The 12,675-nt window shown below is 44.6% G+C and overlaps 1 protein-coding gene across 2 annotated transcripts in view; it reads left to right on the top strand.

Annotated features, from left to right (window-relative positions):
• Positions 1-12,675, top strand: part of RUNDC3B (RUN domain containing 3B) — a 445,916-nt gene that overhangs the window by 364,430 nt on the left and 68,811 nt on the right. The window lies entirely within an intron of this gene.

The following is a 12,675-nucleotide window of genomic DNA, read 5'->3' as shown; positions in this document are numbered from 1 at the left end:
TATGAAGAATATAAATAACAAATACGTGAAATACTATTTAAGTGAAATTACTCCGCCAAGTGATTTAACAAGAATAAACACTGCTGAAGTGCTCAGAAAACTTAAAAAATAGTACCAAAACCTTAAATAAACCTACCTATTTAAAGTGAATATTTGTGGAGACTAACGACATGTCAGTGCAGCGAAAAGACTGACTTAATATTTATAAAAACTACGGCACAGCAGCGAAAAGATTGATTGTATGTCCTGTATTGTTTACACGATTGTATTTATTTATTTTAGCCCCGAGGCAGCCCCGGTGGGGGCGAAACTCTGGCCTGAGTCGGGCACATACATAAACTATTGGTCTCCATTTCAATAAAAATTGTACTTGGACATTTCTTTGGCGCCTAACCTCCATTGTGTGAGTGTTTGTACACAGAGAGCCACTGAATGTGAACGCCAGTGCCTGTGTTTGTATATGCAGAGAGTCACTAAATGTGAGAGAATTCCTGTGTGTGTGAGGGAGAAAGAGCCACTGAGCATGAGTGCCTTTTGTGTGAGAGTGCCTGTCTGAGTAAAAGCCAGAGTATAAGAGTGCCTTTTTATGTGTGAGGGAGAGCAATAGTATGTGTGTGTGTGTGTGTGTGTGAGGGAGAGAGAACCATTGAATGTGAGAAAGTGCCTAAGTATGTGTGTATTTGTGTGGAGAGAACCACTGAATGTGCCTGAGTATGTATGTGTGTGTTTGAGGGAGAGAGAGCCAGTGAGTGTGCGGGAGGGAGAGAGAGTCACTGTGTGTGTGTGTGTGTGTGTGTGAGGGAGAGAGCCACTGAGTGTGAGAGAGTGCCTGTGTGTATGAGAGCCACAGTGTGAGAGAGTGTTTGTGAGGGAGAGAGACACCGTGTATGAGAGACTTCTGTGTATAGATGAGGGAGACAGAGCCGTGGCGTGTGAGTATAAGAAGGGGAGAGAGCCACTGAGTTGTGAGTGTGTGACTTTATATGAGTGCCAGTGCCTCTGTCTGTGAGAAGGTGCCTTAATATGTGGGAGGTACAGAGAGCCACTGAGTTTGAGTGCCTTTGCCTATGTGAAGGGGAGTGTGAGAGTGTCTTTGTGTGTCTGTGTGACAAGAAGAAGAAAAAAGAGCCACTGAGTATGTGTATTAAGAGTGTTGTATGGAGGAGAGAAAGAGGATAGAGTTTGTACACCCTCCCTCCCCCAATTAATCCAAGACAATCTCAGGGTGACTGGAAATCGAGTTCCCAGGTATGGAGAACAGAGGATTTTTTTTTATCCCTATTAGTTTTAATTGTTGGATGTTGTTTGATATGTCTCCTGTTTGTAAATGTTTTATTGATGTAATATTTGCAGTGGTGGTCTTTCCTGGGTAGGGTTGTTGCTGTTTAAGTTCTGGGAGTTAGTGTTGTTTTAATATAGCAGATTTGTCTCTTGGAGTAAACTGTATTCTTGGTAGGCTATGATAGCTTTTATGGGAGCTGTGTAAATATTATCCCAAAATACTATATGTGAGCTGTTGAGACAATATATAGGACCTGTTAGATGTGAATATCTCTGATCTGACATCTGAAAAAGGGGCCTATGACATTTTAAAAGCTCTTGTTGAATATTTATAGGTAAAGGTATTTGGCAGGCATTTGTAGGCAGCTTGGCTTGTTCTGTTTACATAATAGGTGGTGTATTGGTGTTTTAGGGCCTGATGTAATATTTGCATTGTTGCCTTTTTATATGTAAGGTTTTTACTTTTTGAGTACTGGCAATTAGTGCTGTTTCAGTATGGGAGGTTTACTGTATTGTGATTGTACTTGATTTTATAAGGGCCAAGCCCATACCCAATGCGTTTTATAAAAAGCCTAATGCCATATAGGTTCCATCTGTCTTTTGTATGGTGGGGAAAGGGGACAAAGGGTGCGAGACTGCTGAAGGGTTGGAGATGGGGTGCGGAAGAGTAGAGGGAACGGAGGGAACAAGATTGGTGACTTAAGAGTTGGGGACGGGGGGAGTTGGAAGTGGAAAGGGGGCTGAGGGAGCGAGACTGACTCCCTAACTATAAATGTTACCACATGCCACTGATTAAAAGACTGCCACTGCTGCAACAGATGATAACCGGATTACTTAGAGGCAAGAGAAAAACATCATCCGATTATACCTGTCCTACATAGGCTACCCGGCTGCCAATTGAAGCTAGATCCAAATTCAGCATCTTATATCTTGTCTTGAAGAGGGTAATTTTCAAAGCCATAAAATCTGGTTTTGTGAGCATAAATGGCTGCTTTAAATCATCCAGGGCTCTGTGTGTCAGTAAAAGAATCAGAAGTGCGTTTAATATCCACAAGATGGTCAGTGTTTAGCCACTTTGGCTTGGTGATCTAGAATTCAGTGCCCCTGAGCTTCAGGGTGAGCTTAATTATTTGTCTTTTATAAAAAAAAAAATAAATAAAACCATGGTTATATACCCAGGCATTGGGGTGGAAATTAATTATACGGTCTGTCTGAGGAAAGGTTTGATATTCCTTCCCTGAAGCATTTTTCCCAGTTGCAGAGTTTGATTAGGGAGCTGTGTTATGTCTAATGTTTTTACTTGTCATGTTATGCATGAGTATTCTGTGTCTCGTTGTAAGCATTAGATGATGATCTTATTGTAAGCCGCTTTGATGTCTGGGTGAGAGATAGGAAACTTAATAAAATAATTATGGTGTTTTGCTTTAGTTTTTCACCCTGTGACTTCGTCCAGCCTTTCCCCTGACTGATGCATCTTTCTTCCTGCCCCACTATATCGTAAGGTGTTGGGTGCAGCTTAGAGAGTGCAGTTCTTGTGCATGCAGGAATTTACTACTATAATCTATCAGATCACTCGCAAGGCAGATGCTTAGCACTTCCGCTGCATACAGTTTGTCACTCACTGACAGTGCATCGACCACACCTTCCCCCTCAGAAGCCTTTATGACTGTTGTCTCTCTCCTAGTCACTCTGCTCAAGTGTCTTCAGCTTGCTGCTGCTGTTCCTGAAGGCGCCACTAGGCTGAACGGTGTGAGGAAGTTGTATGCGGGTACTCCCACGTATCCTTCAGATTTTTTGAGCGCTCTTTGCCATCTCACAAGTGTTTCTATGTCTTGAGAGGAACCAGAGTACCATTAAGAAATTACTTCACCAAGTCTAATTCAGTAGCTGTGATACTGCAGAAATGTTTTGGCATCTGAGTGCATCAGCCACTTAGGATTGCCTCAGCATTGTGACATTTTAGTGGTGCCTTGCTGCTTTGATGCTGCTTCTGGGCCTGAAATGGTCCTCTGGGAATCGCTGCCTTCAAACGTGCTTTAGCATCTCATGAGCATGCCAGTAGATGGAAATATGTCTCAATGCAGCAGCACCTAACTCAGTCTCATACTCAGTTCAGTATTGTGTGATGCTTAAAGGCTGCTCCTGTCTTTTGTGAGTGTATAAATGCCTCAAGTGTTTTCGCTGCCTTAAAGCTATTTGCAGTCTCATAACCACTTGAGGTCTTTGAGATCACCTTAACATGGCATAGCACTGCACCTGAAGTGTAATCTGACTTTTTGAAACTTCCTTGGCTTCCCAGAAGCGACAAAGGCAAGTGCAGCAATGTTTTTAGGATGCCGGGTGTTTCAGTGCGCCGAGGGTATCTGCCCTAGCAGTGCTGCAGATTGTCCTGCATTTCATTGCCCTGACGCGCTGTGGCCCTGATGAAGTGTTTTGAGGCCTTTCGTTACCTCAGAAGAGCAGCACCTTCAGAAACGTGCTCGAGTGCTGTGGGCTGCTTTTCTCAGGGGTGCTTTCAGCCGCATTTTGCTTTGCCAGCTCACAGGTGTCCATACATCACTAATTTGGCAGCACACCAGCTCACGTCTGGTACTAAATGTCTCAGTACAGTTCCGGTGTCCAGCACTCAGTATTTAGATGTCGGTACCCTACACTAGGGGGAAGGCTTGCAGGGGCTATAACCACCCCTAAATTAGTCTTGGCTCCCACACCCCATGACCGTCCCTCCACCGCAAAGGTGAAAAGCGGGGCTGGTAGGGGCAGAGAGCCAGTGTGCGTCTCCCCCATCCTGTCCCCATGGTATCCTAGCACTCCTTGAAATGAGTCACTTCAGTCCCGTGTACCCGCATGGTGTTACGACACTTCACGAATGCAGGGATTACTTCCACGTTCCTTTTTACTTTCCCCCTTCTCCCCTCCCCCCATCCCCCATTGCTGGGAACTGGAACCATGATCCTTCCTTCACAACTGCCAAGGGATTTTTTTAATATCCTCTCCCGACTTCCTGCAGTCCTCTGCCAGGGGTCATGCACCAGGGCTCCTCCCAGAACGCTGCAGTCATGGAGCTTTAAACCTGCTACTACCTGTCACCTCTGTACAATGACCCGGGACTCACCCCCTCCAGGGGCTGTGAATTATCGACTTAATTTTCAAATTCATTAATTGCCTCTCCCCAGTAGCCCACTAGGCAATGTAGAAAGGGAATCATAAATAGACTTGAACAAAATCTCCAGCCCCGGCCGACCCAGGGAGTAGAGGACTTGCCCCAGGAATCAAATCTAGGGTCCTTCTTTGTATGGCAGTGCATGCACTGGTGCCACTGAACCACCACCCGCCTGGTCTCATACAATATTAATATCTACTAAATTTAACTTAAGAGGCTTGGCATGACCCTTCACCCGACCCTTTCGCTTCCGCCTTGTTAGTATTCATTCCTTAGCCTATGTGGTTGTTACAGCTGGCTGCTTGGCTTGGCACGCAGTTCCATCTGCTCCGAAAATCAGAAGGTTGCAGCAGAAAAAGAGAGGCTGATTGCTATTGCTGTAAATGACTGTTGAAACATGGAGGTGATTATCTCTTGTGTGCTCTTTTTGAAACTGAAGTGCGTTGTTCAGCTCCTGGGGGTTGGTCGGGTAGGAATGAAGCCTGTCACGAGTGGAGGCAGGTGCTTGGCAGCGTTTGGCAGTACGTTATCACTGATTAGGAAATATATCCTTGGCACTTCCATGCTCATAGACAGAGAGACAAAAGTATGGTAAAAACAAACAGATTCCATGAATCTTTTAGATTGTTACTTGGCAACAGTTCATTTCAGTCTATAGGAAAGAACATTTATGTTAAATGAAATTTTTTTTTATTTTTTTTTAAATTGGAAACTGAAATAGTGGGATGGGAGACCTGTCATTTGGCCCACACCCGGTGTTCTGTTTACCTCATGGATCCATTATCGCATTGATGAGGTCTCTGATACAAACAGAACGGTGAGCATGATAGTGATCAAGCTGTTTGTAAATTAAAATGATTTATGAGCTTTATGTTAATTTAAGTTCTAATGTCTGGCTTACAACAGAACTACTTCTGTGCTCAGCACAAACTCTTCCCTCCCGTCCTTTTAGCGGAGCCAGGGGCAGATACATGGTGCTCACATGGTTGCCCGTTCCTCCTCCTTGCTCCCTTGCCATGGGGGAAAAGCCCATCAAAAGGGGAGGGGCAGACATGCTGTGGGAGTATCCTTGAAGGCCAATGCTGCCCCCATGAGTCCCTAAGTGGTCTGTGGCAAAATAATGGCATCAAAAGCAGGGGGATGATGTGGCCCTGGGATGCCAATTTACCATGCAGTCCAGCAGAGCACCTGGAGACCTGCAAGGAGTATGTCAACAGCTGTGGTCGTGCTGCTGCAACAGCTAGCAAGGTCTTCATTGAGTATGGCCAGTAGCAGCATTCCTGTAGCAATGGCCCAGTAGGATTAGAGCAGTGGTCTCCAAACCTGTCCTGGAGGGCCACCAGCCAGTCGGGTTTTTGGGATATCCACAATGAATATGCATGAGAGAAAATTTGCATGTTATGGAGGCAGTGCATGCAAATTTTCTCTCATGCATATTCATTGAGGATATCCCAAAAACCTGACTGGCTGGTGGCCCTCCAGGACAGGTTTGGGGACCACTGGATTAGAGGAAGGAAAACAGTGGTGACATTGGACCTAGCAACTCCAGAAAAACAGAAGGTGGCCAGCCACCATGAGATATCCATAGGGATTTTGGCAATACAAGTCCATTGGCAATATTAGTGGGAGAGGCAGTAGTCCCACAGAACAAGCAATAAGCTAATAGCAAGATAAGATGTTGTTTGTGACTCAAACTAGTGGGGGGGATGGGCTTTGAACAATCCAGAAGGGAGGGCAAACTGGCTGCCCAACTGGGGAAGAAAAATAATGGCTGCGCTGCAATCCAAGGAGGGAGGAAGCTGCCAAAACAAAGTGACATCAGTGGAAGCATGCCAGGGCTTAGTCATGCTGCTCTTTTGGTGTATTTTACTGCACAGCTAAAAGCATCTATGAATCGCCCTTGTGAGCTATTTGCCCTTGTGAACCAGTTGATCGAGTTCTCAGAAAGGTCAGCAAAAGAATGGGTTAGTAGTGCTGATTTGATGCAGTTCTGGGAAGATAAACATTTGAAGATTGCTACGGCTACTGCTATGGAATGTATAGAGGTGGATTGGCCAAACTTTGATTTCAATTATCAGGTTGGATGGGGCTGTTTTGAAATGCCTGCTACAACTGAAATTGATACAGTTCTGTCGAATGTGAAGAAGTCTCATAGTCCTTGCTGGTTTTTATGTGTTCATAGAGAGCTATTTACAGATGTCTTGTTGACATTAGCAAATAAGTCCTTAATGGAGGGATCCTTCCCTGATTTGTTTAAAAAGGCAATTGTGCATCACGTTTTGAAGGGTTCAGGTACTGGATTGTGCAGGACTGACCCGGGGAATTATCGCCCAATTTCAATTTTACTTTCAGTAGGGAGAATTATTGAAAAATTGGTGTTGAATCAACTAACATCATATCTGAAGGATAATATATTGCACCCTAAGCAGAGTGAGTTTGTAGTGTGCACAGCACCAAAATTTTCTTAATTTCTGTGGCAGATTATGTCCTTTGGGAATTAGATAGGAATCATGCAGTAGTTATGGTCTTTTGGACATATCGTCCGCATTCGATTCAGTTTCTCATTCTTTATTGTTGACTAGGTTGGCAGATATTGGGATAGGTGGTATGGTTGGAAAATTGTTTCTCTTGTACTTGAAGAGTCTATCATTTCAGGTTCGAGTAGGTGATGATGTTTCCAAGTAGTTGGGCTTGGAGCACGGTGTGCCACAGGGATCTTGCCTATCTGGCACGTTGTTTAATATTTTTTTATTGCCTTTGTGTAACTTGTTTGAGAGGAACGTGGATTTTCATCTTTATGCTGATGATCTTCAGTTGTTATACCCAGTGATTAATAATATACAGGAGACACTCTCTCATATAAATCAAAGTATAGAAGAGATAATATCATGGATGAAATGGAATGGTTTATTAGTGAATGTAAAGAAAACAGAGATGTTACCGTTTACTTGAAAAATTGAGTTAGTTCTCCCTATCCTTGGTCAGGTTGGTGGTGTTGCCATTCTGGTAGTAGAGATTGTTTGAGACCTTGGGGTTCTGTTGGATATGGGCTTTACGCTACAACCACAATTACAAGCTGTTGTAAGAAGAGGTTTCTATAAGTTACGAAAGTTGTGTAGATTGAAGTATATTCTGAATCGAGATGATTTTAGGTCAGTTATGCAAACATTTGTTCTAACTTGCTTAGATTAATGCAATTCCCTGTATATAGGGTTTCTTAAATGCTATATGGAGGCATTGCAAATATTAATGAATGCTGTAGCTTGAGTATTCTCGGGTTGTCCTCTTTCTGTCCATATTTCACCAATCTTGCAGGATTTACACTGGCTTCCAGTTAAGTTTTGGGTATGTTTTATCTTTAGTTCGTCTGGTGATTTATGGTAAGAGTTCTGTTTATTTCATGCAATTAGTTGGCATCTATCACCTTCGATAGTCTCTGCATTCAGAATCTCAACAGTTGTTGACAGCTCCAAGTGTCAATGAGGTATGCTTGCAGCAAACTTTGAAACGAGCTTTTTCTTGTATAGGGCCAACACTATGGAATAATATCCCTTTGGAAATGTGTTTAAGTGATTATAAAAGTTTTAGGAAAGTATTAAAAATGTATTTGTTTAGGGAAGCTTTTAAGTGATGAATTATACATTTCTGATGATGTAATCTGCCTCAACTTGTTTGGTAAGACTGCGGAATATTAAGATTTAGTAAATAAATAAATAAATAAGATATAGCTGTTTCCCCCCCCCAACTTTTTTCAGCCCAAGGCACACTTACATAAACAAAAATAATTCATGACACACCAGATTCCCGCCCCTGCTCCTTGTCCTTCCCCTTCCACACAACATACACCTCATTGGCCCGAGCACATTCTTAATAAAACAAAAATTGTACTCTCTTTTTCATTTTATATTTATTGTTTGCTTAAACTGTGGCCCTCAGTTCCATTGCTCCATTCCAAACCTCTGTGGATTGAAAAGGAGAAGAGTTTGATGGAACGAAAGAGCAAGGGAAAGGCTATGATGGGGCAATGGAACTAAGGTGAACAGAAGAGCTCTGTAGATTGGGTTTGGTGGAGGGAGGGGCAAAGAGAGAGAGAGGAAGAATTTCATGCTATACAAATACATTGCAGAGATTTAAAACTGTTTCCTTATTTGCTCTCTTTCTATTTAGGAGCATTCACTTACTTTTGTACAGGTTGTGACCTCTACTGTGTGCTGCCCTGCTCTTGGTATCCTCCAATTGCCACCAGCCAGCAGGGCCGGTGCAAGGGTCTGTAGCACCCTAGGCAGACCAATGCAGCACTGCCCCCCCTGAAAACCCACCCTGAGTTGACTGTGCCCCTCTTACAATGGTGATATATGTATAGTCATATTCTCCTCCTTACAGTGCTCTCGCTCTCGAGTGATCCCTGCCTACTTCCGCGTGTCAGGCATTATAGGAGTGGTGGTTTTTGTGCCTCACTCCCGGCATTGATTGTTAAAGCCGAGTTGCAGGATGGGCTCTGCAGCCACGGCACACCAGTTGGGAAATGCTGAGATATAGGAACAGCCACTGCAGTGTTCCACCCAGGAAGAGCTGCCACGTCAGGCTTCAACCCAGGAGGAGCTCCTTCTGCTGCTGGGTCCCTACTCAGGGAGAGAGATCACAGCTGTTGCCCACTGGGGGAAAAGAAGTGGTGAGTTTGGGGAGGGGACTGGGTAAAGAGCCAGAGAGAATGAGGCAGTGGAGGGGAGAGAGGGAAAGGAGAATAAAGGCAAAAAGTGTAAAATAAATAAAATAAAGCAACTCGAAACAAAATAAAAGAGATGAGCAAACTAAGAAATATACAAAAATAGAGAAAAAAAATAGGAAAAAAGGAGAAAAAAAAAGTTGGGTAGAGTGGGACGGAGTTTTTCTCAGCTCCTAAAAAATTATGACTGGTACTAGGTGGGCCCGATATTTAATTGGAGCCCACGGGTTACCTGGGCGAGTGGAGGGCAGCCGGGCGCGTCGCGTGACGTCATCGGGACGCGCCGCAAGAGCGCGTCGCGTCCCGATGACGTCGGGGCAGGGTTCAGCCCCAGTGGGGGCGTTCCTGGGTTTGCGTCGGCAAGAGGGGGCGGCGCCAATGGGAAACGCCGCCCCCCGAGGCGTTCCCGATGACGCCGGAGCCCGGATCTCCACCCCCTTTTGGGGCGTTCCTGCGGCCAGCGTCATCGGAGGGGGCCGGCACGGGCCGATGACGTCGGTTGAGGTTTAAAGGGCCGGTGCCTCGAGGCAGCCGGCCCTTTTCCCTGGAGAGCCGTTTCCCCACCCTCCCACCCTCTACAAGTTGTAAGGTGTAATGGAGATAGGAGACGGAGATAGAAGGGAGCAACGCAATGTCGCAGCTGGGGGCAGGTACCCGGGCTTATAGGACTTAGGGTAAAGGGATCAGCCGCGGGCTGACAAGCAGATTGCCGGAAGAAAAGGGGGACCACGCCCGGAGGCAGGGCCCCCCTGCTTGCTACGCGGCGGGGGGGCCGGTGAACGGAAGTCACCTTGCTTGGAGCGCAGCAGGCGGCATGGGGTGGGTGTGGTCCCGGGAGAACGTGTGGCAATAAATATACATATATAGGTATTGGCCCGGGGTGGTGGGTTGTTATGATTACATTGTGTGCTGTTATATAAACATATGGTTAAATAAAAGCTGCGGCCAGTTTTACCCAAGATACGTTTTGAGTGGTCATTAAGCACTGCAGGTGGGCGAGCGCCCGGGAACAAAGGAAGTCACGAGTCCCAGAGTCAACTAAGTATATTGAAAAACTTTCCAGCCTTTACCATTGTGGTGTATGTCCTGTGTGTTTGGGTGTGGTGTGGTATTTGTGTGTCTGTGTTTTTCTGTTGTGCTTTGATATGTCTGCCTGTCTGTCTCTCTGTGTCTGGGTGTGGTGTGTCTGCCTGTGTTTGTTGGATCTATGCTGCTCTCTCTGTGTCTGTGTGTTGTCTGTCTTCTGTCTGGGGGTGGTGTGTTTCTGTTGTTCTGTCTAGGTAACGTATGTCTATGTCCTGTGCCTGTCTGGGTATCAGGTTTCTGTCTCTCTTGGGGGGGTTGTCTGTCAGAGTATGGGGTAAAAGTCCTGTCTCTGTATGTCTGGGTATCTGTTTCACTCTCTGTTGGTCTTAGAAGAGGTTATCTTTTTATCTCTGTCTCTCTGGGTATGCGGTATCTGTGTTTTCCTAGGTGTGGGGTGTCTGACTCTTTGTGCCTGTGTGTGTTTGTGTGAACTTGCTCCTTTCAGCAACTTGAAGATAAACAAATTGGAGGCTTTGAGCCACTGGTTGGCAGTGTGGCTGCCTGGTGAACACCCTTCATATCTTTTATACGTCAGTAGATGTGCACGGCGACGCGATAGACCCTTTTCCCTTTTCCCTCCCAGTCCGCTACAGCAAAGGAGCAGACTTCCTAACCCCCTACCTAACCTGCTTCCCTTTTACCCTATCCGCCCTGACCCCTGAAACCCTGCTGACTACCCTTGCTTTTTTTTGTTTTGTAACTTACCCGCAGTAACTTGTGTGGTCCGGTCACGCGCTTCAGCAGGACTGTGCCTAATGGTGCTATCCTGGCCCGCCCATGCCCTGCCCAGAACCCACCCAGACACGCCCTTGCCCACCCCTTTTTCTTTCAGCCCTTCCAATGCGCATACCGGGAGATACGCACATGGCTACAGGCCTCCAAAAGTGCGCACGTGGCCTGGCCACGCACATATCTCCCCGATTCTGTGCTCATAGGCCTTTGAAAATTCGGCCTATAGTGAGCAATCTTTGACTCAGATTTTACTTTCTACTTGCCCTCTTTTTCCCAAGATATATGCCACAGTCCTTAACTCAACCAAGGGATTACAATTGCTTCCTGTACTTGGAATTAAAGTTGTTATTACCTACCTGCAAGGGATGAATACCATCTTTTCTAAATAGTCCTGGACAATCATCTGTTAGCAATTTGTGTCAAACAGCAAAGCCCCGGTAACACATAGGAAATTGAATATCTATTAATCTACCTCCTAGTTCTGATAAAAGCAGAACAATTGGGTATAGAAACCCATATCCTTCTTAAAATGGTATTAGATCAACTGATTCACAATCCACCAAACTTGGACAAGAGATGTATGATGTCCTGCTTGAGCAGTAGCCAGTTGTTAGAACAGTGAACTAAGGATCAGGGTTTGAATCCTGCTTTCCCATCAATACCCTTGTGATCTTGGATAAGTAATTTTGTCCTCCATTGCTCCAGCTACCAACCTAGGTTAGAAGCCCTCTCTGGGGCAGGGATCTAACTACTATACTTGACTGTAGCTCACCCATTGCCTGGGTTTAGAAAGGCAAATAATTACATTCAAAATCCATATCCCTTCATACTGCAATTGACCCCTAGGTAAATTACCAGCATGTGACATCTAATATTCTTGAATAATGACCAGAATCGATTGGTCCTAACTCATTCCAGTCAGTGCAATCTGATAGTCTTTGACACTAGACCCAGGAGCTCTCCATATTATCTTTCACCAGCTCATTTTTTTTGCCCGTAAACATACGAGTAACTGTAAATCCATACTTGTTCAAAAACAAAAACACCTTAAATACACCTTTATATATGTTCAGTTTATAGTCCACTTAAATATAATCACCGTCATGCCCTGAACATTCCAGGGTCACATCTGCATTATCACTAAGGGAAGATGATCTAGTTTTGTTCTAGACCCTTTTTGAAATAAACGAGTTCCTAGTTTAGAAGCATCAAGGCCAATTGCTTTTAAAAAAAAAAAATGTCATAATGTTGATGAACTGGAATTTGATAAGATGCAGTTTATCTGCCTCAATGAAAAGTAATGTTTCACATTTGTGACAAGCAAGTCATTTTGCTCTTGGCTCTGGCTAAACACTGTCCTACCTCTATCAAGCTAGTCCATCTTAAATTTTTGGACTATGAAATGCATAACTTAGCACCATATGGTTATATTAAATAATAAGAGATCACATCTGTCTGGGATTGTCATTTCACCTACAATATTTGCAATGCCATGAGAAAAGGCACTACAGAAAGCAGCACAAAATGCTGTCTCAAATCTCAAAGAACACAATCACCTGCAGCACCTACCATAATCTCTCTTATAGGTCTACCATGATTGGCCAGCACAAATTCCGCTTCTTATTCTCTATCCTGGGTCATCTCTGCAGCAGTTTGGTTTTTTTTTAACCCAAGAAACATTTTTGTA

This window comes from Rhinatrema bivittatum, chromosome 2 (assembly GCF_901001135.1).
Source record: "Rhinatrema bivittatum chromosome 2, aRhiBiv1.1, whole genome shotgun sequence".
Taxonomy (NCBI): Eukaryota; Metazoa; Chordata; class Amphibia; order Gymnophiona; family Rhinatrematidae; genus Rhinatrema; species Rhinatrema bivittatum.
This window is presented reverse-complemented; position numbering and strand designations above follow the sequence as displayed.